Below are 22,678 nucleotides of genomic sequence, written 5' to 3'. Positions count from 1 at the left end.
TCTTGATAACATATCGGCAATCACGTTTTTGTGACCTGCCACATGGACAATTGTCAAATTGAATGGCTGCAACAGCAAGCTCCATCTAAACAGGCTGGCATTTTTGTCCATAAATTTTTCTACAAATGTCAATGGGTTATGATCAGTGTATACGATTGTATCATATGCATTGCTGGTAAGAGAAACACTGAAATGTTGTAACGCCTATGCCAAGCTTAAAGTTTCCTTCTCCAACATTGAATATTTCTGTTGATGAACATTCAGCTTTCAGGACAAATACCCGACGGGTCTTTCTATCCCCTCGTCATCCTCCTGCAGGAGCACCGCACTGACACCCACATCACTGGCAGCGATAGCCACCTTGAAAGGCTTCATGTAATCTGGTGTGACTAATACTGGAGCAGTGGTTAACACAGGTTTTCGGCTGTCAAATGCCTTTTGACAGTCCTCTGTCCATTGAAACCTCCTGCCCTTTTTTAACAATTCTGTGAGAGAGCAACCACGCCTCTAAAGTTCGGCACAAACCTTCGGTAAAATCCGTTCAATCTCAGGAAGTGTAGTACCACGTTATTCGTCGACAATGTGGGAAATTCCCCAATTAATTTTCATATTCTTGGGTCCATTTGTCCATGTCCAATAACATGGCCCAGGAAGGTGACTAAGGGCTTTTGCAAATTCACTTTTAGCTGGGTTTACCACCAAGCCTGCCTTCCAAAGTCGATCGAACTGTAAATGTTGTAAACACTGTAAATGTTCCTCCCATGAGTGACTGAAAATCACCAGGTCATCAATATACACCATAAAGTTGGGTAATCCAGCAATGACCTTTATAGTCAGTCTTTGAAATGTGGCTGGCGTGTTTTCCATACCAAATGGCATGACCTTGAATTGATACAGTCCATTTGGCGTCATGAAAGCTGAAACTGCCTTTGCTCTCTCTGACAGAGGTACTGGCCAATAGCCTCTGAGCAAGTCCAACTTAGAAATGTAAGTTGCTTGTCCCACTTTTTGACACTTTTTCAACTGTAGAATTGGATATGCATCAGTCTTTGTAACGACATTGACTTTGCGATAGTCCACACATAACCGTTGGGTATCATCTGGCTTTGGCACCAAGACTATGGGTGAGCTCCAGTCACTGTAACTCACTTTGATTATGCCATCATGGAGCATGCGCTCTATCTCCTTCTGAGCTTGTGCCAACTTTAGAGGATTATGCCTATAAGGATGTTGCTTAATTAGAACAGCATCTCCTATATTTACATCATGCACAATTAAATTAGTACTTTCCAGTTTATTTCTGCATATCTCCCCATGTGATAGTAATAACTCTTTCAGGTCATTTTGATTTTCTTGTGGAAGGTAATTCAATAATTTATCCCAATTTTTGACAACTTCCTCATTGTCCAATTTGATTTAAGGAATGTCCAATTCAGAATCCTCTGAACGTGGTTCTTCCTTCTGCGCTGTCATCAATAACACCTTCACCTTTTGCTTTCCTTCCCTATCAAAATATTTTTTGAACATATTCACATGACACACTCTGTGAGATTTCTTCCTGTCTGGAGTCCTTATCAGGTAGTTCACCTCACTCAATTTCCTCTCAATTTGATACGAACCTTGCCTTTAAAGGCTGACCTGTCACTGGAAGTAACACCAATACATTATCCCCAATTGCAAAATTGTGAATTTGTGATTTCTTATCTGTTTCCTATTTCATCGTATGCTGTGATACTTCTAAATGCTGTCTAGCCAACTCTCCAGCTCTATTTAATCATTCTATAAAATTTGACACAGTCCAAATAGGTGGTCTCTGAATTCTGACTTATTAATATCTCCTTAATCAGTTTTAACAATCCTCTTACTTCATGCCCCAAAATTAATTCAAATGGATTGAATTTGGTGCATTTCTGATTGCAAAAAGTACAAACAGAATTCCCTTATCCCAGTCATCTGGATAATCCTGACCATAAGCCTGCAACATGGTCTTCAGTGTGTGATGCCATCACTCTGGAGCTCCCTGCAATTCTAAATGGTACACAGTAGATTTGAATTGCTGTATTCCCAAGTTATCCATTAGCTCCTTGAATAGTTTGGATGTGAAGTTTGATCCTTGATCTGATTGGATCTCTATTGGCAGTCCATATCTAGTAAAAAGTTTAAGTAATTCTTCTGCAACCCTTTTAGCTGTGATGTTGCGTAATGGGATTGCCTCTGGAAATCTAGTCGACACATCCATTATTGTTAATAAATACTTATTCCCACTTTTTATTTGAGGTAGGAGACCTACGCAATCAATCAAGATCCTTGTGAAAGGTTCCTCAAATGCTGGAGTAGGTATTAAAGATGCAGGTTTTATTGCTGCCTGTGGTTTTCCAATTAGCTGACATGTACGACATGCCTGGCAAAATTCAACTACATCCTTGTGTAGTCCAGGCCAGGAAAAATGTCTTTGTGTTTTAGGCTGTGTTTTCCACACCCCTAAATGACCTCCATGTGGTAGCTCATGTGCCACTTAGAGTCACAGAGATGTACAGCATGGAAATAGGCCCTTCGGTCCAACCTGTCCATGCTGACCAGATATCTCAATCCAATCTAATCCCACCTGCCAGCGCCCGGCCCATATCCCTCCAAACCCTTCCTATTCATATACCCATTCAAATGCCTCTTAAATGTTGCAATTGTACCAGCCTCCGCCACATCCTCTGGCAGCTCATTCCATACACGTCCCACCCTCTGTGTGAAAAAGTTGCTGCTTAGGTCTCTTTTATATCTTTCCCCTCTCACCCTAAACCTATGCCCTCCAGTTCTGGACTCCCTGACCCCAGGGAAAAGACTTTGTCTATTTACCCTATCCATGCCCCTCATAATTTTGTAGACCTCTATAAGGTCACCCCTCAGCCTCCGATGCTCCAGGGAAAACAGCCCCAGCCTGTTCAGCCTCTCCCAATAGCTCAAATCCTCCAACCCTGGCAACATTCTTGTAAATCTTTTCTGAACCCTTTCAAGTTTCACAACATCTTTCTGATAGGTGCACACAATATTCCAACAGTGGCCTAACCAATGTCCTGTACAGCTGCAACATGACCTCCCAACTCCTGTACTCAATACTCTGACCAATAAAGGAAATCATACCAAACATCTTCTTCACTATCCTGGAACATTAAACTGCCAGTCCTGCCTATCCCTGAGCCATGTTTCTGTAATTGCTATGATATCCCAGTCCCATGTTCCTAACCATGCCCTGAGTTCATCTGCCTTCCCTGTTAGTCCCTTTTCCTTGAAATAAATGCAGTTTAATTTATTAGTCCTACCTTGTCCTTGCCTGCCCTGACTGTTTGATTCACTTCTGTTCTCAGTTGTACCAGTCTCAGATTGATCTCTTTCCTCACTATCTCCCTGGGTCCCACCCCTCCACCTTACTAGTTTAAATCCTCCCAAGCAGTTCTAGCAAATTTCCCTGCCAATATATTAGTCCCCTTCAAATTTAGGTGCAATCTGTCCTTCTTGTACAGGTCATTTCTGCCCAAAAGAGATTCCAATGATCCAAAAATGTGAATCCTTCTCCCATGCACCAGCTCCTCAGCCATGCATTCATCTGCTCTATCCTCCTATTCGTGCCCTCACTAGCTCATAGCGCTGTGAGTAATCCAGATATTACTAACCTTGAGGACCTCCTTTTTAAATTTCTGCCTTACTCTCTGTAATCTCCATTCAGAACCTCAACCTTTTCCCTTCCTATATCCACTTCCACCACCACTTCCACTTGCCGCACCTCCTTTCTATACCTAACTGGCAAAACAATTTGATGATTCTCTGCCCATTTCTCATCTGCTTGACTGTCTAATGGTCTTCATTTCTTCATTAAGACATTGTTTGTTAAGTAACAATACACTCTCCTTCTCTGTAAATGGCATTTGATACAACTGTTTTAACTCCTCAACTTTCTGCTGTAATTCAATAAGTGTAACAGAGCTAAAGATACTTTCATGTTTATCTATTTGCTCCTTTTCTGATCCATTTATCTGATCGAAAGATGTCTCAGATAACATTATGTCAACTTCCTTTTCATCCCTCATGCATCAGCTTGTGCCTCTGTGATCTTGTAATCACATAATCAGGGAAAATTACTGGATTAACATTCTCCATGTCTTCAGTTGCCTGCATCTCCACAGGCTTTTCAACTAGAGTAGACAGCACGCCTCCCAGTGAATCAACTATATCATTTGCAAGGACAAATTGTATTCCTGGAGCTGAGAGTTTGTCTAGTACTCCTACCACAAATTCTCCACTCTTCACTGAACTCTCTTTACATAGTTGAGCATGTTTTGTCTCACCATGAAATCCTGTTACTAGAACCTTTTCTGGCAATAGCCCCTCTGAAATACACATTTCCTCATCTTCAGCATTCCAGACTGAGAGGATCCTGTGTCCCTTAATACTGTAACCTCCTTGCCTACTGCTCCTGGCCTATGTGAATAAACTTTATCCTTGCATGTATATTTTTAAGCAGATCTGGCAATTCCTCCTTAATCAACCTTTGATCACCTTGGACGCTCCGAGGCAGTTGTCTAACTTCCTTTGTGCTTTTTTTTAATGAATACAACAAAACTTCCAGGCTTGTCCGTTTTCGTATATGTGGCTTTCTCCTAGCCCACCAGTGCTGTGATTTTGTGTGGTACACTTTATTACAATGAAAACACCGGAGCGTTTTACCTTCTTTGTCCCCCTCAAGGGTATCTTTTTTACCCTGTGGTAAGTTATCCTTATGATCTTCACTGAGATCTACCTTTTTGGATTGTGGGAGGAAACCAGAGCACTCAGAGGAAACCCACACAGACAGGGGAAGAGTGTGCAAACTCCACACAGACAGTCGCTCGAGGGTAGAATCAAACCTGGGGCCCTGGAGCTGGGAGGCAGCAGTGCTAACCACTGAGACACCGTGCCACCCAAGTTGCTAACCTTGCTGTTTTAACTCTCTGCTCTTCCACATGAGTTTGCACAACTTCAGGCAGTGAACGTTTGAATTCCTCCAAAATAGCTACCTCCTCAAGGGCATCATAGGTTTGCTTGATTTTTAAAGCTCTTATCCATCTGTTAAAATATACTAGAACAAACAGCCCTTCCAACCATCAAACCAAAAATCTGGGTCTGCTATGTAGATAACACCTTTGTCATCACAAAACAAAACAAGCTAGAAGAGACATTTAACATCATCAACAACACCCTCACAGGCATAAAGTTCACCAAGGAGGAAGAAACCGACAACAAACTCGCATTCCTGGACGTCACAGTCAAAAGAAAGGACAATGGAGAACTACAAACTTGTGTATACAGAAAACCGACAAACACTGACCAAATACTTAACTACACCAGCAACCATCCCAACACACACAAACGAACCTGTATCAGAACACTATTCCAACAAGCCACCACACACTGCAGCACAGACAAACTTCGGAAAACAGAGGAGAACCACCTACACAACGTATTCAAGAAGAATGGATACTCAAATAATACAGTCTGCAGATTCCTCAAGATCAAACCATGACAAGCAGACCAAACACAGCCAGAAACCCGAACCACCTTACCATACATCAAAGAAGTTTCAGAAATGACAGCCAGACTACTAAGACCCCTCGGAATCCTGGTAGCACACAAACCCACCAACACTCTCAAACAAAAACTAACAAACTTAAAAGACCCAGTACAACCCATGGACAAAACCAACGTCATCTACAAAATTCCATGCAAGGACTGCCACAAACACAATGTAGGACAAACAGGAAGAAAGTTAGCCACCAGGATACACGAACACCAGCTCGCCACAAAAAGACATGACCCCCTCTCCCTCATAGCCCTACACACGGATGAAAAAAAGCCACCATTTCGACTGGGACAACACATCTATCCTGGGACAGGCTAAGCAAAGACATGCCAGAGAATTCCTAGAGGCCTGGCACTCCAACCCCAATGCCATAAACAAGCACATAAATCTAGATACCATCTATCAACCCCTCAGAAAACAAACAGGAACTGACATCACCACAAACCCCAGGAACCCCATCCAGGACAAACATATAAATAGAAAGCAGGAGACAACAGCTTCGCTTCACTTGGAGGTCGCCACTGATGATGTTACCTAGCCAGGTAATGAAACGTCTGGATATCAAACCTACAGCTCAGCGAGCAAACCTACACCCTAAATCTCTTGTTTTCTTTCTCTGCTCTCTCTGTATCAGTCTCTTCGGCTGCTCTCTCTTTTTCATGCTGTTCTGCTGCTCTCTCTTTTCCCCTCTTTTCTGCTTTTAATCACAACTCAAACTAATTTCTGCTGCCCTTTCCTTATCTCTTGCCTCTAACTCAAATTGCTTCACTTGCAATTGAATTCTTGCCATCTCTATAGATCCTGATGGTTTTTCCTGCAGGTTTAAATGATGAGATCCAGCTGTAATTACCTCTCCTTTCCTCACAGAAGCAGACAGTTCCAATTTCAGCCTGTTTGCTAATTCCTGCAGCTTGGTCTTATTCACTTTTTGCAAAGCTTCCAAAGTCACCGCATCCACATCCAGAAAACCTTTGGTGACTGAAAGAGCCATTCCTATCCCAAGCTTTGACTACCCAATCAGACTAACACTTGAAATAAAGATACTAGCACCTACCACTCGCTGTTTAAAATCCCACAAACAGTGCCCAATCTGTAATGGACTTGGCCAAGCTACTCAGAGCATTCTTAAGCAGGTAGCCCCAGACCATAACTTTGCAATTTGTTTCGGTAAGTGTGCGGTAAAAATTACCCGGGGTAAGTTAGCGAGGTTGACCACTAGGTTCAGAACAGACAAAAAAAAATTATTCACAAATTAACACAATGAAACATGAAGAGCAGAATAAAGAATTCCTACAGAATTCAGTCTATCCAACTAGATTAAGTGTGCTAATCTGAATATACACAACAGTGTTTTTTTAATCTCTCCACCCTTCAGGCTCTCTGCCTGTATTCCTGATGAAGGGCTTTTGCCTAAAACATTAATTTTTCCTGCTCCTCGGATGCTGCCTGAACTGCTGTGCTTTTCCAGCATCACTCTAATCCAGAATCTGGTTTCCAGCATCTGCAGTCATTGCTTTTACCAACAGTCCCAATAAGCAAACCCCTTTAAAACACAGTACAAAAAAGGGTCAGGTGCTTACAGGTTGAAATTAGCAGGCCAGAAGAGAGAGTTTCCACACAGCTCACTGTTGAACTCCCAACCAGTTCTGGACTGAATTAAACTATTCAGCTCAGCTAGAGAGCTGACCACTCCCCTTTCATTCTACAGGTCACTTCTAAAACATGACCACTTTGGCCTGAAGTCTCATCTGTTTACATGTAAACAAAATGCCCCTCAAAATCCTTTCTCACCTCTCTACCAAACCAGCCTGATCGGAGCCCACCTGGTTTATTACCGCTCTGAAAAAAATCAAGGACAGAGTCTCCTTCAGCCAAGGTACAGCTTTTAGGAAACAAACTGTGACACCAGTTTATCCAATCTCTCAAGATCAATGCTAACAATTTGCCCAGCACCAGGGTCAGACTGACTGGCCAATAATTGTATCCTTTTTAGACAACAGAACCACATTTGCATTCCTCCAGTTCTCCAGCATCTCGTCCATATTCAGTGACAATTGGAAAATAACCCTCAGAGCATCTGCTATTTCCTCCCTGACCTCCTTCCATATCCCATGGAACAACCAATCTGGCCCTGGTGACTTATCCACTTTCAGGGATCCCAACTCCACTGTCACTTCCTCTCTCGTTACGATTATTTTGTCCAATATTTCACACTGCTCCTCTTGGGTTACTGTATCGATATCAACCTTTTCCTTTGTAAATACAGAAAATTAATTTAAAATTCTTCCCATATCATTTACTTCTTCACACCAGCTTCCTTCTTCATCTGATATATCCGCTTTTCCCTTAACTTTGAGATTCCAATAAAATGTGTTTAGGTTCCTCTGTCTTGCTTGCTAAAATATTTTCATGCCCTTTCTTTGATTTCCTTTATTCTTTTTTGACTTGATCCCTGTACTCTCTATACTCCTCCAGGCTATCTGCAATGTTGAGTTTTTTGTGGCTACCAGAAGTTTCTTTCTCTTGATCAGAATCCCTACTTGAATCCCTGCAGTGTGGAAACAGGCCATTTGCTCCACCATGTCCACACCGACCCTCTGAAGACTAACCCCACCCAGACCCATCCCCCGAACCTATATTTATCTCTGACTAATGCACCTAACACTATGGACCAATTCACCTGACCTGCACACCTTTGGATTGTGGGGGTAAACCGGAACACCCGGAGAAAACCCACGCAGACACGGAGACAACGTGCAAACTCCATGCAGACAGTTGCCAGAGGGTGGAATCAAATCTGGGTCCCCAGCGCTGTGAGACAGCAGTGCTAACCACTGAGCCACCGTGCCCACCCTAAATTGTTGAATTCTGTTGAATCTACCCCTGTAGTTTTTGAGGCAACCATAGGGATCCAGATTTGGCAGCACCATTCTTATTTTTTGAGGGGACATGACAGCTTTGGGCTGTAAGGATCTCACTTTTTAGCACCTCCAACTAGTTTCCCACTGATTTATCCTTTAGCTGCCCTGTCTAGTCCACTACAGCCAAATCACTTCTCAGATTTGCAAAGTTTGCGCTCACCCAGAAACTTTTTGATTTATCCCTGTCCTTTTCCATAATAGTACTAAATCTAACCACATTGTGGCCTCTATGCCCATTAAGTCTCCCACTGTCACTTAATTCCCTCGCCCATCTTCATTTCCCAAAACTAAATCCAGAATTGTATCTCCTCTTGTTGGGCTTGTCATGTATTGTTTAAAAAAGTTTTTTTGGAATTTTCCACCCTCACTGCCACTTATGTTATTTGAAACCCAGTTGGTATTGAGATAGTTAAAGTCTTCCTACTATTATTGCCCTCATTCCTACAGACTGAAATTTGTCAACATATATGTCTTTCTACCTCCCTTTTACTGTTTGAGGGTCTGTTGTATATTCCCAGGAGTGTGTCTGCCCTATTTTCATTGCTTTTAGTTTATTAGATCATAGAAGCATGCCATTCACTCTACACTGACCCACTGAAGAGCATCCCACTCTAACTCATTCCCCTGCCCCATAACCCTGCATGGCTAATCCACCTAGCCTGTGGGAGAAAAAGCAAGGCAAATCTGGGAGAATGTGCAAACTTTGCACACTCACCCGAGGATGGGATTGAACCTAGGTCCCTGGTGCTATGAGCCAGCAGTGCTAACCACTGAGCCAACCTGCCACCCAATCTCTTTCAAGCCATTGTTGAGATTTTGTTTTTTCTCTCATAGGCTCGTTCGATTGTGGAATACTCTTCCCAGAAGCCAAGAGAGGCTGACCCTTCATATTTATTCAAGGCTGAGTTTCAAATATTTTTGATAAACAAATAGATAGGAAGTCATTTTATTCAGAGGCTGATGAATCGTTGCAATTTTGTCTGCCCCAGAGGACCGTGGAGGTTCAGCCTTTGATTATGTTTAAAGAAGAAACTAAATGTCTGAATAACAATGGTTCACGGGGTAATGGAGATTGTATGAGTGAAAGTTCTTGAAGTATTAATGAGACCACACCCAGAGTATTGTGTACAGTTTTGGTCCCCTTACTTGAGGAAGGATGTTGTTAAATTGGAAGCAGTTCAGAGGAGGTTTATTGGATTGATTCCAATTTGTATTATGAGGGGAAATTGAACAGTTTAGGTGGATTCACCCTGGAATTTAGAAGAGTGAATGGAGATCTCATTGAGGTGTTAAAAGTAGGTGTAGAGAGGTTCCTCATGTCGAACAATCTAGAATAAATGATCATGGTTTAAGATAACTGGGAGCAGATTTCAAACAGAAACAAGAATACATTATTTCTCTCGAAAGTATCATAAATCTGTGGGAATACATTACCCCAGAGTATTGTGGATTTTGAGACATTGAGTAAGTTTAAGGAGAAGATAGACCAATGATTAATCGGTAATGGGTTGGATGGTTATGGAAAGCAGGTAGGAAAATGATGTTAAAGCTGAGAGGTGAACAGCCATGATTGTATTGGCTGGCAGAGGAGACTCTCGGGGATGAATTTCCTATTCCTACTCCTGACGGTTTATGATCTTATTTGATCAGCCAAGTTGCCGTTAAATGCTACTGCAAGCTCGATGGGCTGAATGGCCTATGCCTTTTCCTTTGTTTCTACAGAAGAATCAAGGGTTATGTGAGGCGGGTGGTAAAGAAAAGTAGAGCTGAGATCACAAGCAGAAGTTGGAGCAGGCTCAAAAGTTTCAAATGGCTTCCTCTTGCTTCTACGCCCTCTGTTCCTGTTGGTAGCCTGGTTGTTTTACCCTACTTACATCAAACCTCATGTGGTCATGTGCTCAAGCAAGTTGTTGAGTTGGGTGATGTACCTTCTTGGTTGTGAGGACAGACAAAGTCCCTTTTATGTTAGCTTTTCCCCATCACCATCCAATTAAATTTGGAACATCTCCTGTGTTCTTTCCTCTGTGTAACACTGATTAATGAACTAGTCACAGACTCACGGATCTGTTATGGCACAGAAGCAGGTCATTTGAGCCATACCGCTGCACCGGATCGTCATACAAGCATCATTACTTGGTGCCAATTTCTGGCCTTTTTGCCCATACACTTGCACAATTGACCTTTGATCTTTATTTAAATAAGTCATGACATGTTATGCAAAAATGCAAATCTTTTTGTCTTTGAATTAATGAGGCTACGATTTCAGCAATAAATTTTAAAATTTGCTTCAAGATGATTGTGGGGACAGAGTCAGAAATCCTTGTCTTGGAACTGGGTTCACCTTTCTCTGTCTCTCCGCACATGTAGCAGGTTCAGCATCTCGATACAGTGCTATGTGGACATACCAATATGAGAGCTCCCTTAGTCCAGAATAAGTGTTGCACCTACATTATTGATTATATTTAAAATGAGGGAGTGAGGTTAAACTCCAGATAATTGCCTAAAGTGACATTGCTTTAAACTTTAAATATTCAAATCTTTCATTATGAAAAGTGGATGTAAAAATATGAATTATCTCTGGAATAAGAGTCAGATCCCCTACAAAAGACAGCTGATAATTTTCTCTGTATTATATATGTATTTTATATATAATATGGGTATGTGGGCAACTGTGTCTGTAATAGCTATCCATATACCTGTTTACTGTACACACGTTTTTGTATATGTAGAATATATTGTCTATATAATTGTATGCTGATAATTGCGAATGTATATGTGTCTATCTATGTATGGGCATGTGTATGGTTGTGTATATGTTTTTGTGTGCATACGTAGTCTGAATATCTATGTGTTTCCACTAGTTGAGGAGTCAAGGACTCAAGAGCTTTAAGGCAGACTTCTTCATGAATGAAATTAAGGAATGTGTCCACACAAAAGGTTGGAACAGTGTGGAAATCTCTTCTGCAAATGGCAATTGCTCTTTGATCAATTGTTAAATTTTAAAATCCATGCTCGATCCTTAACAAAGAAAAATGGAAAGTGCTGGAGAAACTCAGCAGGGCTGGCAGCATCTGGAGAGAGAAACAGGGTTAATGCATCAAGTCCAGTACAACTCTTCCTCAGATTCTTCTTCAATAGCTGTCACCCACAGGTATGGAGCTAGACGGGACAAAGATGGAAAGTGTGGAACTTATTGGAAGGATGCAGTGGTCTCTTTCCATTCCAATATGAATCTGGAAAATGACTGAGGTCTGCAGATGCTGGAGATCACAGCTGCAAATGTGTTGCTGGTCAAAGCACATCAGGCCAGGCAGCATCTCAGGAATAGAGAATTCGACATTTCGAGCATAAGCCCTTCATCAGGAATAAGAGAGAGAGAGCCAAGCAGGCTAAGATAAAAGGTAGGGAGGAGGGACTAGGGGGAGGGGCGATGGAGGTGGGATAGGTGGAAGGAGGTCAAGGTGAGGGTGATAGGCCGGAGTGGGGTGGGGGCGGAGAGGTAACGAGTCTGTTTGAGAACGTGGCTGAAGAGCTTCTGTGCAGAGGAGATGACCTGGGGGGTGCAGTGAGAGGGGGACTCACTGAAATCCTTGTAGAGGGAGGAAGAGAGCCTGGCCTGCTGTGCTTTGACCAGCAACACATTTGCAGCTGTGATCTCCAGCATCTGCAGACCTCATTTTTTACTCGAAGATTTTAACCTACTGCAAATCCTCTTACAAGGATGCCTTCCTTGAAGAAGCTCTCTTCCTCCCTCTACAAGGATTTCAGTGAGTCCCTCTCTCACTGCACCCCCCAGGTCATCTCCTCTGCACAGAAGCTCTTCAGCCACGTTCTCAAACAGACTCATTACCTCTCCGCCCCCACCCCACTCCGGCCTATCACCCTCACCTTGACCTCCTTCCACCTATCCCACCTCCATCGCCCCTCCCCCTAGTCCCTCCTCCCTACCTTTTATCTTAGCCTGCTTGGCTCTCTCTCTCTTATTCCTGATGAAGGGCTTATGCTCGAAACGTCGAATTCTCTATTCCTGAGATGCTGCCTGGCCTGCTGTGCTTTGACCAGCAACACATTTGCAGCTGGAAAATTACTGGCCAATCTGATGCACTCCTCTCTCACCACCTTAACAAGATGTGTTGGCCCTCATTAAACATGCAAGGTTGATGATGGGTTCGAAGTTCTGAGTTAGGGGCAAGATTCAGCCTATTGAATCCCTACCGTGTGGAAGCAGGATTAGCACTGTGAGGCAGCAGTGCTAACCACTCAGCCACCAGGCCACCTTAGAGTCAGAGCTGTACAGCACAGAAACAGACCCTTCGGTCCAACGTGTCCATGCCGACCAGATATCCTCAATTAATCTAATCCCATTAGCCAGCATTTGGCCATATCCCTCTAAACCTTTCCTATTCATTGAATCCTGTGATTAACAAAGAGGGTTGGAGGCAGTGGCTGAGTCCTGGGAATAACTGACCTGTCAGTTTGGAATTAAGTTTTGCTTGTGCAATTGAGTCAAAGTGGACAGTGCCAAGTGGGACAAAAGTGGACCAGAGCTTTCCTGCTGAATCTCAGAGGGAGGAACATAAATGGAGTGGTCACCCACCCACATCTGTAACACCCAAGCCCTGAAACAGAACTCCCTCCTCTAACACACACACACAGAAAGTCAGTTTTAGCCTAACTGTCTTCCCCACAGCTGCAAACCAAGTGCAGTTTGTAGCAAACCACTGGGTGATGTTGTAATTGGGAGGGGCAGAATTCTGAAGAGAGCTCTTCAACATCCAACACAGAAACAACTCAGTCCCTGTACCTTCCCGAGTGAGGGAGGCGGACAGAGCGAGAGGCACGTTCACCCTGGTCTCTTTCGGAGTTGTTGTTTTATTTTTTTCTTTGAAGGGAAGGAGAGGAGCTTTATCCTTGGATTCTCTAGCCCAAGAACTGGAATAACGTCTAAAGGACAAGTCAACGCCTCCCCCTCCCCTCCGGGAGCTCCCCAGTCTGTCCTGGGGAGACACTGGCCAGTTCGGTTCATGACATCAAACAGGTTAAACCCAGGGCGAAGGAAGGACAAAACTGGTGAGTTCCCAGATTTCAGCAATCTGTCTGTGTGTTCCTCGGCTGTGAAACTGTTCCAAGTTCTGACTCGCTCCTTTCTGTATGTGTGTGTCTGCAAACAGAAATCAACACTCGTCCGGGAGTGAGAGACCTTTCCCTGTAGAATGTTGTCCCCAGATTTTCCCAGCTTCAACACAGACACGGCTTAAGAGCAGGTAAGAGCACCCGTGGTCAGGTTTGAAACTTTTGAATGTGTCAGTCACTGGGCAGCTCCAGTCTCTTGGTATTTCACGCGGGGCGGCTCGCTGCTGCACGGGAAATAAAGGGAGGGTTTGGCACATTTTGCGGGGGGGGGGGGGGGGCGAAGCCTAAGGCATAGAGTTGGGGTTTCAGTCTGAGAGCGACTCCACTCCCCGGGTGGTCCCCACAATTCAGTCACACCGCCCAGAGAGGGAGAGCTGCGAGCCACAAGTGTCAGCCAGTACAGCTCAGGTCCTGGAACGGGAGCAGAAAGTGCCCGAGAAAACACACAGAGAGAGAGAGGAGAGAGAGAGAGACAGGTTTCAGTGAGTCCCTCTGGAACCTTTGTTCCCGTTCGGGACAAGAGGGGAGAAACGTGCAGTCAGGGTTGGAAGGATTCAGCTCAGTGAAACAAGAACAGGCTGACATGATGGGACGGAACACTTTTTAATTTGAAATTGCCAGAAATTGCTGGAGAAACTCAGCAGGTCTGGCTGCATCAAAGACAGTGAAACCGCTATGACTATGAGAAAAGGAATGCGGTTGAATATAGGAGCGGGAGTCGGCCCTTCGCCCTCATTCAATACCATCATGTTCCCCAATTTCCAATAACCTTCCTTCCCATCACCCATCCCAATGCCCCCACTCCCCCCTCCCCCCAGCCACCAACTGGATTCATTCCTCCCACTGACCAACAGGGTTGTACCCTCTACCTGTCTTCACCTATGCCCCCGCTTCACCACCTTGGACCTCGCCAACCCCTCGATCTGCAGCTCCCCCTGCACCCACCCCAGTCCACCCGAAACATCGCCCTCTCCACCTCCTGGTGCAGCCTTCTGCCTGTCTACCTACCAATCAAAATCTAGATTAAAGTGGTGCTGGAAAAGCACAGCAGGTCAGGCAGCATCCGAGGAGCAGGAAAATCGACATTTCAGGCAAAAGCCCTTCATCAGGAACAGAGGCAGGGTGCCTGCAGAGTGCAGAGATAAGTGAGAGGGGGTGGGGAGAAAGTAGCATAGAGTACAATTGGTGAATGGGGGTGGGGATGGAGGTGATAGGTCAGAGAGAAGGGTGGAGTGGATAGGTGGGAAGGGAGATTAGCAGGTAGGACAAGTCCTGGGGACAGTGCTGAGCTGGAAGGTTGGAACTGGGGTAAGGTGGGGGGAAGGGAAATGAGGAAACTGTTGAAGTCTACATTGATGCCCTGGGGTTGAAGTGTTCCGAGGCAGAAGATGAAGCGTTCTTCCTCCAGGCGTCTGGTGGTGAGGGAGCAGCAGTGGAGGAGGTCCAGGACCTAGCAGAACCTTGGAGGGATATGGGCCGGGTGCTGGATTGGGTTGGGATATCTGGTCAGCATGGACGGGTTGGACCGAAGGGTCTGTTTCCATGCTGTAGATCTCTATGATTCTATGATTGGTCAGACACTTGAAGGATTTTGGTGTGCATGTCCATCTGTGTCTCGCGTAATGGGTGAGGGAGATAACGTGGTTTTGAAGGCGTATGGGAAATACTTGCCTTTATAAGCTGAAGAATATGTTTTTTGAAAATTCATTTGTGATGTGGGCCCAGCATTTATTGCCAGTCCCTAGTTTCCCCTTGATAAGGTGGTGGTGAGTTATTTTGTTGAACCGCTGCAGTCCACAATGCCCTTAGGGAGGGAATTCCAGGATTCTGACCCAGTGACAGTGAAGGAACGGTGATCTATTTCTAAGTCAGGATGGTGGGCGTCTTGGAGGGGAACTTGCAAGGGGTGGTGTTCCAATGTACAGTCATACAGTCATAGCCAAACAGATGTACAGCACGGAAAACGGCCCTTCGGTCCAACTTGTCCATGCCAACCAGATATCCCACCCCAATCTCGTCCCACTGCCAACACCGGGCCCATATCCCTCCAAATCCTTCCTATTCATATACCCATCCAGATACCTTTTAAATGTTGCAATTATACCAGCCTTCACCACTTCCTCTGGCAGCTCGTTCCATACACGTACCACACTCTGTGTGAAAAAGTTGTCCCTTAGGTCTCTTTTATACCTTTCCCCTCTCACCCTAAACCTATGCCCTCTAGTTCTGGACTCCCCCTCCCCAGGGAAAAGATTTTGTCTATTTATCCTATCCATGCCCCTCATGATTTTATAAATCTCTATAAGGTCACCCCTCAGCCTCCGATGCTCCAGGGAAAACAGGCCCAGCCTATTCAACATCTCCCCATAGCTCAAATCCTCCAACCCTGGCGACGTGCTTGTAAATCTTTTCTGAACCCTTTCAAGTTTCACAACATCCTTCAGACAGGAAGGAGAACATCCTTCTAGATGGAAGTGTTGTGGGTTTGGAAACTGATGTCTGAGGATCTTTGGTGAATTATCGAATCCCGACAGCATGGAAACACACCCTTCGGCCCAACAAGTCCACACCGACCCTTCCGTAGAGTAACCCATCCAGATACATTCCCCTCCCCTATTTACCTCTCAGTAATGCACCTAACTTACACATTCCTGAGCACAATGGGCAACTTTGCGTGGCCAACTCACCTAATCTGCACATCTTTGAACTGTGGAAGGAAACCGGGGTACCTAGTAGAAATCCACGCAGACACGGGGAGAACATGCAAACTCCACACAGACAGTCATCTGAGGCTGGAATTGAGCCTGGGTCCCTGCCGCTGTGAGGCAGCAGTGCTAACCACTGAGCCATCTTGCCGCCCCGACAAATTTGGGCAATTCTCCACATTGTTGGGTAGATGTCAGTGTTGTAACTGTACTGGAAACGCAGCGCGTTCTTGAGCACAAGGATTCAGCATTATTTTCAGAATGTTGTCAGGGCCCATATCCTTTGCGCTATCCAGTGTCTGCAACCATTTCATGGAGTGAATTGAAGACTGGTATCTGTAATGCTGGGGACCATTGGAGGATGATGCAGGAACTGTTCAGTTGTTGGTTAGGTCACAGATAGGGCATTGTGTGTCGTTCTGGGATCCATATTATAGGAGAGATGCGATAGTGCTGGAAAGGGTGCAGAGGAGATTTACCAGGACATTGCCTGGGCTGGAGAGTTTTAGTTAAGAAGAGAGACTGGACAGGCTGGAATTGTTTTCCTTAGAGCATCAGGGATTGAGCGGGGACTTGGCTGAGATGTATAAAATTATGAGGGGCATAGGTAGGGTGGACAGAAGGAATTTTTCCCCTTGGTGAAGGGAGCAATGACCAGGGGGCATTGATTTATGGCAAGGGGTAGGAAGTTTTCAAAAGGTGGGAAGAAATAGTTTTTCACCCAGGGAGTGTTGGGAACCTGGAACTCTCTGCCTGTAAGGGTGGGAGAGGCAGAAATCCTCATCACATTTAAGAAGCATTCAGATGTACAGTTGCAATTCCAAGACATACAAAGCAATGGGCCGAATAGTAGAAATAGATTTGGAATGGTTAGGTGGTTTGTTTTTAACCAGCAGAGATCTGATGGGCTGCAAGAGCTTTCTCTGTGCTGTAGACCTCAATGGCTCTATTAATGCTAATGCAGCAGGCATAGTGGGAGGAGATGGCTTGAAATGAACTGTATACTGCCTCCAAAAATGCTCTCAATTACAGATTTAAAAATTAACAATTGAAGTTGTTCAATTATCACGTGCGGAGAAACATTGCAAATTCCTCCCACAAGTTGTATGTCAAAGTGCTTCCTGATTTCACTCCTGAAAGGTCTGGTTCCAGATTCCAGTTTGTGCATGCACCCTCCGCCCCCACCCCCCACCCCCCCTCCCTCATGCACCATACCTTACAATCCCCTCCCCTGTATCCACCAGAAATGATTTGTCTCCCTGATTGACCCTTTTAGTGGTTTAAAAGTAATATGAAATACTGTGGGTCCCATTTCAGACAGTGGATTCTGGGTCCATATTCCACTCCAGAGACTATCAACCCCCAATAATCCAGGGTGGCAATTCAGCACAGTACTGAAGAGGTGCTGAACTGTCAGAGGTGCTGCCTTTTAGATGAAGCAAGATTTGGGGGAGGTCTGCACCAGTGTAGCTGCCGAGTTGGATAAAGTCCCTTTGTCAGTTGGAACACAGAGAGGTATTTATAGCGAAACTGTCATTGGGCAGGAGAACCAGCAATTAGAACACATTCTCCACCAGTCTGGCTCACATCAAGTTTTCAGTTCAGTACTGTGTGACTTTTGCCCAAAAGTTTCCCCAAACCCTGTTTTAGTCAAACAAAGGATCCTTTCTCTCCAGTCTCCGAACTCTTTCTCAGTGAAGTCACAGTAATTGAATGTTCTCCCATCTGCCTTTATTCCTGCGATTTCAGAAGGAGGGAAAAAGAAATCTCCTTATGTACTGAAAATAATTTTGAGATTGAAGGAATAATATCTTAGAGTAAGGTGATTGGGTATCTTTTTGAATCTAATGGCTTTTGTCCATTCTTGAATTACCACACACCAATTGTGGCATCTTCCGATCTAAACGTTAGCATCATTGTGAGGAAAAATATCCTTATTTCAAAATTGATGGTATGATCCTGATATAGGCCAATTATAAAGACATTTTAAATACTTTTAAAAACCCACAAATTTAGGTCAATAGTGACTTTGTAACAGGTCCTGTGTGGTTCAAATGACGTATGCATTCAGTATTTGGCATAACTGATTAGCTCACACATACACTTTTGTCCTCTATCCCTTTAGAACATTAGCTAATAAAAGTCTATTATATCTCTGAATGGGAAGACATGTTACTGAAGCTTTTCAACTTGCACTCATCAGGACCAATGCAGGAATGCCAAATTCCAAAGGGTCACAATGATTTATCCTATTAAATTGTACTGATTGGTTGGCAAAACCACTCTGATTGGCTGAGGCATGACCATAGTGGACGCGATGGGGACCTATTGACTTCCAGTCCCTGGGTAATTAAAGAAAAATGTAAGTGGTTACAAATTGTTGTGAGTCTTTGAAATTTCATATTTGTCTTGATGAGGATGAGATGAAAGATTTCGGCTCCACCACTCTCTTTTCAACAAAAATCAATTAATCTTAGACTTTAAAGTTTACAATTGATCCAGCATCGATTGTAATTTTCAGAAGAGAGTTGTGAACTCCTGCTACCTTTTGTGTGTCAAAGCAATCCCAGATTTCACTCCTGAAAGTTCTGATCCTGATTTATAGACTATATTGATAGACCATAAATAAGCAGAAATGAATCCTCCCAATCTACTTTATCTAGTCCCCTCAATATCTTGAGAACAGTTAAAAATACGACTGGTTGTAAGTCAGTTGGTAGTATCCTCAACTTTGTGTTCAGAGATTTGATTAGCTCAGTTGGCTGGACCGTTGGTTTACTATGGAGCCAACAGTGCAGGTTCGATTTCCCTGTCAGCTTGATGTTACCATCAATGTCCTCTTGTCTTATCCATGCCCCTCACCTGAGGTGTGGTGTCTCCCAGATTAAATGCTTTAATCTCCCTGCCTGCATTAAAAATCAGGCTTCAGTATAGAACATTACAGGCCCTTTGGATTGTTTGTCCTGGTCTTTTTCGATACATAATTTCAGTTACACCACATTGAAAAGGTTTGCTATAAATTCTGTCTCTTATGACCTTATACTCCACCAACCACCTAATGAAGGAGCAGCACTCCAAAAGCTAGTGCTTCCAAACAAAATCTGTTGTACTATAACCTGGTATTGTGTGATTTTTAACTTTATACACCTCAGTCCAACACTGGCTGCTCCAAATTATGACTCCCTACCTGCATTCCCACTCCCCCTCCCTCTATTTACTCATGGGCTCCGCAACTCCCTCCCCAGTTCTGACGAAGGGATTTGGCCTGTAGCATTGACTTTCCTGCTCCTTGGATGCTGTTTGATCTGCTGTGCTTTTCCAGCGCCACATCTATGGACTCTGACTTCCAGCGTCTGCAGTCCCTAATGTCTCCATCTCCCAGTAATGATAGATTAGTCCCATAGACCTCTGGGGCACTCTCCACTCCTGTTAGTGGGTTTAAACTCCACCTCCGAGACTTAAACCCGCCATGATCTACACTGCAGGAGTACTGCACTCTCAAAGGTGCAGTTCCTCAGTGTGAAAGAGATTGAATCACAAGCTTTCAAAAAACAGCAGGAATTTGTCTTGACCCTCAGCTAGCGGCACTTTATAAAAAGAGCAGATGATTGGATCATTCTATAGATGTGATGTGAGGAAAAAGTCTTTTCACACAGTGGGTAGTCAGATTATGGAATACACTGCCTGGAAATGTGGTGGAGGGAGGTTCAATTGAAGCATTCAATAGATTATTACATAGAAATGATGTGTAGGGTATAGGACATTGATAGTGGGTAGTGATGCTTGTTTGTTGAGCCAGCACAGATAAGAAGGGATGAGGGGTTTCCTTCTGCACTGGAACACTTTTATGATTACTGGCTGTGGGAGCTTAATGTTTACAATTTGTCTGAAAATTTTCCGACATTAGAGCAATCACTGCACTTGAAAATTTTTATTTTTTTATTCTTTCATGGAAATTGAATGTCGTTGGTTGAGCCAGCATCCCTAATTGCTCTAGAAAAAGTGGTGGTGAACTGTATCTTGACTTACTTAGATTAGATTTAGATTACTTAGATTACTTACAGTGTGGAACAGACCCTTTGGCCCAACAAGTCCACACCGACCCGCCGAAGCGCAACCCACCCATACCCCTACATATACCCCTTACCTAACACTACGGGCAATTTAGCATGGCCAATTCACCTGACCCGCACATCTTTGGACTTGCTGCTGTCTTTGGAGTGTAGCTACATCCACAATGCTTATCAGGAAGGGCGCTCCATGTTTCTGACAATGAAGGAACAGTGATATATTCCCAAGTCTGGTTGGTACGTGACATGGAGAGGAACTTGCAGATGGCTAAGTTTCCAAGCATCTACTGCCCCATGTTCTAGATGTCAGAGCTCATGAGTTTGGAAGAGCTAACAAGGGAGGACTGGTAGGTTGAAGCTTGTAAATCGTTCACGCTGTAACTGTGCCACGTTGCTGTGGGAGGGAGAGAATGTTGACAGTGGTGGATAAAGTAACAAAAAAGGCTGCAGTACTCAAATATTATGACAGATGTTCAGTGTTAAGAGGGATCAGTTATTACAGTCACAAATCATTGAACTGGTCAATATTGCTTTATGAGTGCCTGTGTTTTGTCTTTCCAAGAGTCTGCATTAACATCTCACATTCTTTTCAAAATCAACGCATCAAAATGCATTTTCTCTAACCTCCAGAAGTTGGGTCTTAGCATCTCGCAGTTGTCATTGTTGTCCAGTAACCACTTCACAAGCTGCAGGCTTGCTGTAGCAAGGTGGGCCCAGTGTGATAGGTAGGAGAAAGAGAAGCGTTTGTCTTCAGATTTCAATCTTACCATGGTCCAAGAGAGGTCACCCACCATCTGATGACCTGCTGCTTCCTGCACCATGAGCATTTATAACAGTACAACTTCAGGTCAGTTCTAGCATCATATCTCAGAAGGGCTAGTCTTGAAGGAGGAACAGCACAAATTCGCCAGAATGATCGCAGGTCCTCCATAGCGTCCCTCAGTGCTACTCCTGCCTCAGCCTCTGCTGACACCATCAACTATGCCTCTGTTGTCTTTAGATTCAACTGTTCCAATGTACTCCCAATCAGCCTTCTATATATCCCGCTGAATGAGCTTTGGCTCAATTAAATATTTTCTGTCTGTAGCCTAGCTCACAGTCAACCTGTTCACCCACTACTCCATGCATTTCAAACTCTTCAACTTTATTTGTTCCCTTTGGAATTCCATGATTCACCCATTGCTTTCTCTGTAATGTCCTCCAGCCATACCACCCTTTGGGATCTCGGACGTCTTACAGTTCTATCGATTACTCAACCCCAGTTTTAATTTCCCCACATTGGTGATTGTGTCTTTAGCTGCCTGGGTGCTAAACTCCAGAATTCCCTCCCCACACCTTGCTGCCTCTCATACTTTCTTCCTGTCTTGAAAGCACTCTTTAAAAGTTTATATGACTCTGGGTCAACTTCTGTCATTAGAACTTTGGGATGTTTCACTGTGTTAAAGGTGCTTGAGAAAGCCACGCTGGAGGAATCACAGGGTTAAATTATGTAGACTTGCTGAACCAGCTGTATTCCTAGAAAACTAAGAGGTGATCTAATTAAGATATTTAGTGGACAGACCAGGTAGTGAGAAACACAAATCCAAAATCCAGAACAAGGGAACAACAAAAGTTTAAAGCAAGCTTGTTCAGGGGTGATAATAAAAGCTAAATACATGTGAATACTGATGATCTGAAATGAAAACAGAGAGCGCTGGGGAAATTCTGCAGGTCTGGCAGCATCTGTGGAGAGAGAAACAGAGTGAATGTTTTGAGTCCAATATTTCTTTGAAACTGAGCAAGGGAAACAGTTCCTCACATGTACATGTAAATTGGTAACTCTCTTGCCTAAAATGTTGTGGATGCTGAGGGGCCATTTGACAATTTCAGAACGGAAATTGATGGAATTTTGTTCAGTAATTGTACTGAAGGAACCAAATGGAGCTAAAAAATGCATTGACTAACTGAATGGTGGGACAGACAGAAGGGGCTGAATAGCCTCTTTCTGTTTCAAGGTGACTGGTGCAATATTGACGTGTATCCATGCTCAAATGGACCAGTCAATCTCTTCAGGAGATTTGTCTGTCGCCGTTAAGTTAAAGAGATGGCCTTCGAACCTAATCCTCAGCTCCTTAACGTATGGCACTTGCTTTAATTACATCGTTCAGTCTTGTGACCTCAGCCATTCAGATGATTGGACCTCCTCCATGCTACTCACCATCTTGACTTGGAAATGTATCTCCATTCCATTGTTATCACTGA

The 22,678-nt window shown here is 44.0% G+C and overlaps 1 protein-coding gene across 4 annotated transcripts in view; it reads left to right on the top strand.

Moving 5' to 3' along the window:
• Positions 1-13,194: 13,194 nt before the first annotated feature.
• The window catches only part of adgrg6 (adhesion G protein-coupled receptor G6), a 121,846-nt gene continuing 112,362 nt past the window's right edge, over positions 13,195-22,678 (top strand). For all 4 annotated transcript variants that reach the window (XM_060831225.1, XM_060831224.1, XM_060831223.1 and 1 more), the window contains exons 1-2: positions 13,195-13,599; positions 13,701-13,793. The gene's annotated coding sequence lies outside the window, so the exon portion shown is untranslated. The remainder of the gene's footprint in view (positions 13,600-13,700; positions 13,794-22,678) is intronic.

This window comes from Hemiscyllium ocellatum, chromosome 10 (assembly GCF_020745735.1).
Source record: "Hemiscyllium ocellatum isolate sHemOce1 chromosome 10, sHemOce1.pat.X.cur, whole genome shotgun sequence".
Taxonomy (NCBI): Eukaryota; Metazoa; Chordata; class Chondrichthyes; order Orectolobiformes; family Hemiscylliidae; genus Hemiscyllium; species Hemiscyllium ocellatum.
Note: the sequence above shows the minus strand (reverse complement) of the source record. Positions and strands in the feature narration are given on the sequence as shown.